Source organism: Triticum dicoccoides, chromosome 6B, assembly GCF_002162155.2.
Source record: "Triticum dicoccoides isolate Atlit2015 ecotype Zavitan chromosome 6B, WEW_v2.0, whole genome shotgun sequence".
Taxonomy (NCBI): Eukaryota; Viridiplantae; Streptophyta; class Magnoliopsida; order Poales; family Poaceae; genus Triticum; species Triticum dicoccoides.
In genome coordinates, this window is record NC_041391.1 from 418373616 (window position 1) to 418378213 (window position 4598).

The 4598-nt window shown below is 50.9% G+C and overlaps 1 protein-coding gene across 4 annotated transcripts in view; it reads left to right on the forward strand.

The window, feature by feature from the left end:
• Positions 1-4438: 4438 nt before the first annotated feature.
• Positions 4439-4598, forward strand: part of LOC119326200 — a 9919-nt gene continuing 9759 nt past the window's right edge. For 2 of the 4 annotated variants that reach the window (XM_037599897.1, XM_037599898.1), the window contains exon 1: positions 4439-4598. The gene's annotated coding sequence lies outside the window, so the exon portion shown is untranslated. The other 2 variants (XM_037599899.1, XM_037599900.1) reach the window with 1 other exon arrangement.

The following is a 4598-nucleotide window of genomic DNA, read 5'->3' on the forward strand; positions in this document are numbered from 1 at the left end:
CTGTATTTACAATAAAGTGAGTGGGAGCACTACAGCCTTTTTGATAAGTATATGTGAGTGACATATTGTGGATCAGGAAGGATTTAGAATTTTTCTGGACATAAAGGAGTATTTGAAAGGAGTTCTTTAAAAGAAAGACCTCAGTAAAGCTACTTACATATTGAGCATCAAGATCTATTGAGATAGATCAAGACGCTTGATAAGATTTTCAATGAGTACATACCTTGACAAGATTTTGAAGTAGTTCAAAATGGAACAGTCAAAGAAGGAGTTCTTGCCTGTGTTGCAAGGTGTGAAGTTGAGTAAGACTCAAGACCCGACCATGGTAGAAAATAGAAAGAGAATGAAAGTCATTCCCTATGCATCAGTCATAGGTTCTATAAAAGTATGCCATGCTATGGACCAGACCTATTGTATACTCTGCCATGGTTTGGCAAGAGAGTAGAATAGTGATCTAGGAGTAGATCACTGGACATTGGTCAAAATTATCCTTAGTGGAATAAGGATATGTTTCTCGATTATGGAGGTGACAAAAAGGTTCGTCGTAAAGGGTTACGTCGATACAAGTTTTGGCACTGATCCAGATGACTCTAAGTCTTAATCTGGATACATATTAAAAGTGGGAGCAATTAGCTAGAGTAGCTCCGTGCAGAGCATTGTAGACATAGAATATTTGCAAAATACATACGGCTCTGAATGTGACAGACCCGTTAACTAAACTTCTCTCACAAGCAAAACATGATCATACCTTAGTACCCTTTGGGTGTTAATCGCATAGCGATGTGAACTAGATTATTGACTCTAGTAAACCCTTTGGGTGTTGATCACATGACGATGTGACATATTGGTGTTAAATCACATGGTGATGTGAACTAGATTATTGACTCTAGTGCAAGTGGGAGACTGAAGGAAATATGCCCTAGAGGCAATAATAAAGTTATTATTTATTTCCTTATTTCATGATAAATATTTATTATTCATGCTAGAGTTGTATTAACCGGAAACATAATACATGTGTGAATACATAGACAAACAGAGTGTCACTAGTATGCCTCTACTTGACTAGCTCGTTAATTAAAGATGGTTATGTTTCCTAACCATAGACATGAGTTGTCATTTGATTAACGGGATCACATCATTAGGAGAATGATGTGATTGACTTGACCCATTCCGTTAGCTTAGCACTTGATCGTTTAGTATGTTGCTATTGCTTTCTTCATGACTTATACAATGTTCCTACAACTATGAGATTATGCAACTCCCGTTTACCGGAGGAACACTTTGTGTGCTACCAAACGTCACAACGTAACTGGGTGATTATAAAGGTGCTCTACAGGTGTCTCGGAAGGTACATGTTGGGTTGGCGTATTTCGAGATTAGGTTTTGTCACTCCGATTGTCGGAGAGGTATCTCTGGGCCCTCTCGGTAATACACATCACTTAAGCCTTGCAAGCATTGTAACTAATGAGTTAGTTACAGGATGATGTATTACGGAACAAGTAAAGAGACTTGCCGGTAACAAGATTGAACTAGGTATTGGATACCGACGATCGAATCTCGGGCGAGTAACATACGGATGACAAAGGGAACAACGTATGTTGTTATGCGGTTTGACCGATAAAGATCTTCGTAGAATATGTAGGAGCCAATATGAACATCCAGGTTCCACTATTGGTTATTGACCGGAAACAGTTCTAGGTCATGTCTACATAGTTCTCGAACCCGTAGGGTCCGCACGCTTAACGTTACGATGACAATTTTATTATGAGTTTATAAGTTTTGATGTACCGAAGGAGTTCGGAGTCCCGCATGGGATCGGGGACATGACGAGGAGTCTCGAAATGGTCGAGACGTAAAGATTGATATATTGGACGACTATATTCGGACTTCGGAAAGGTTCCGAGTGATTCGGGTATTTTCGGGGGTACCGGGGAGTTTCGGGAATACGAGGAAGAAGAAATGGGCCTCATGGGCCAAGTGGTGGAAGAGAGGAGGTAGGGCGCGCGCCCCCCCTAGACCAAACCGAATTGGACTAGGGGGCCGGCCCCCCTTTCCTTCTTCTCCTCCCTCTCCTTCCTTCTCCTTCTCCTCCCCTTCCTTCCCTTCTCCTAGTAGGACTTGGAAAGAAGGGAGAATCCTACTTGGAGTAGGATTGCCCCCCTTGGACGCGCCTCCTCCTCCTTGGCCGGCCCTCCTCCCCTTGCTCCTTTATATACGGAGGCAGGGGGCACCCCATGACACACAAGTTGATCTACGGATCGTTCCTTAGCTGTGTGCGGTGCCCCCCTCCACCATATTCCACCTCGGTCATATCATCGCGGAGTTTAAGCGAAGCCCTGTGCCGGTAGAACATCATCATCGTCACCACGCCGTCGTGCTGACGGAACTCATCCCCGACGCTTCGCTGGATTGGAGCCCGGGGGACGTCATCGAGCTGGACGTGTGCTGAACACGGAGGTGCCGTTCGGTGCTTGGATCGGTCGAATCGTGAAGACGTACGACTACATCAACCGCGTTGTCATAACGCTTCCGCTTTCGGTCTACGAGGGTACGTGGACAACACTCTCCCCTCTTGTTGCTATGCATCACCATGATCTTGCGTATGCGTAGATTTTTTTTTGAAATTACTACGTTCCCCAACAAGAGACACTAAGCTCGTGCTCTATATCTTTGGTGAGCGCATCCCCCTCGGTGATAGTAACAACAACATTGAAAATCCTCTCCCTAGGCTGCCTATCAACACTGAAATCAGGAATATAAAAGAACCCCTGCCCCTTGCTCTGGAAACCACACATAGCAGGCGAAAATTCCCAAGGTAAGAATTCAGCGCAAATAACCGACAGGTGCCCTTTCTTCTTGCACCGCTCACACACAACTTGTGCACATCTAGCAGTAGGATGTCCATTCAGATTACAGATCTGACATGGAAAAGGAGGAGGAGCATCGTTACCAGCATAAGCAGGAGGATCACGCGCACGTGGAGATGCAGGATTCTTCTCCACCGCATGGGGCTCGCTTGTGTCCCCATCTTCTTCGCCCCACCTCCCAGCTCGAGGGGGAGCAGCAAGATTGCCGCCGGTCGCCTCGTCCCACTTCCTGGATCCAGCATCCCCCGATCCAGAAGCTTTCTGAGTTGAAGATCTGCCTGACTCTGTCTTGCGCTTCCACACATTGCGGTCGAGGCTGCGACCGCGTCCCCGGCCGCGGTCGAAACGCCCGCCCCCCCGACCGTGGCGCCCAACCCCAAATACCTCCTCTCTCATGGTGCTAACCTCACGAATCGGATCAAGGGTATGTGGTTGAGGTGGAGAACTCGCAACTTGAGCAAAGGAACGAGGATCACCGCGGATTTTGCCCTCCCACCAGGCGAAGGATCTAGGAACCCTAGCTTTTGGAGGCGATAGCGCGTCCCAGAAGTGAGAGAGGCCCTCAAGATCTAAAATGGGAGAGAGGGGAACCGGGTGTGGTTTTATATGAGCGGCGCCCAGCGAAACCCTAGGTTTAGAGGATCCATGGCGGTCGGATCTCATCTGTCCCACGTGTCGAGCATCGGAGACGCGTCCGCCCGGTCCACGCCCCAGGATCCCTGGCCCTCCTGTCAGATGCACGGAGCGGCTCCAGGCCCCCCCCGAATCCGCCCTCTGTTGACCCACGGTCAAATCCTTCGCCGCATCGGCGGCGGCCGTGCTCGGCACCGGAATCCTGTCCCCAACGCGAGCAAAGTGGCAAGTAAAAGCGACGATGTCACCAATGTCAAAGGACTCACCCTCCCGGAGGAACCGAGCGTCCACCGTCTTCCCGCGCTCGTCCAGAAGCACGATGCGCAACGCCTCTCGTCGGAGCCAGAGAACGCCGGCGTCCAGCGAGATCCGCCGTGCCATCACGAGATCTGATGCGAACCAGACACGCCATCGCGCATCGCCCGCCGCGCCCGGGTCGCTCGCACCGCCAGAGCTGCTCACATCTGTCGCGCCGCCCGTACTGCGTGCATCACCCGCGCCGCCTCCGCCGCGCGCAACGCCCACGCCGTCGACGCGGCGAGCCACCGCACCGCCAGCGCCGCGCGTGACGCTGACGCCGTTCGCACCGCGCACCTCCGCATCGCGCTCCCCGCGCGCCGTCCGCATCGCCCAATGAATTATATGTTGTTATGAATTACCAAAACCACAGGAGGATTAGTTGCACTTTCAACATCACTTGCGATAACACATCTCACTCATCTCATGGCCCAGGTAGCGCTGGTTGGGCCTCCTGATGCGGTTGGGCCGCGCCTCGTCTTGGCGTTGTGGGCTGGCAGGTGGGCCCTCGGTGTCAGGGGCGCTAACACAATTTCGTTGCAGTTTTGTTCACTGCACCACAGCACCAGCTTTCGATCCACCGTGTCGTATAAGAACCGGATGAGTACTGTCGCACGTATAGTAGGATTTGCTTTTGATTTGCTTGACGAAGGCGGTTTGTTAACCTGTTCGGTAGAGCACCCTCGCGCAAAAAAGAGGCCTCCGAAGCGCCTGCGAGCGAGCGCCCGCCGCCGGCGCCCCAAAGCAACCCCCCCTCCCTCCCCAGGCAGCCGAGATCTCCCCTCGGACGCGACGACCGCG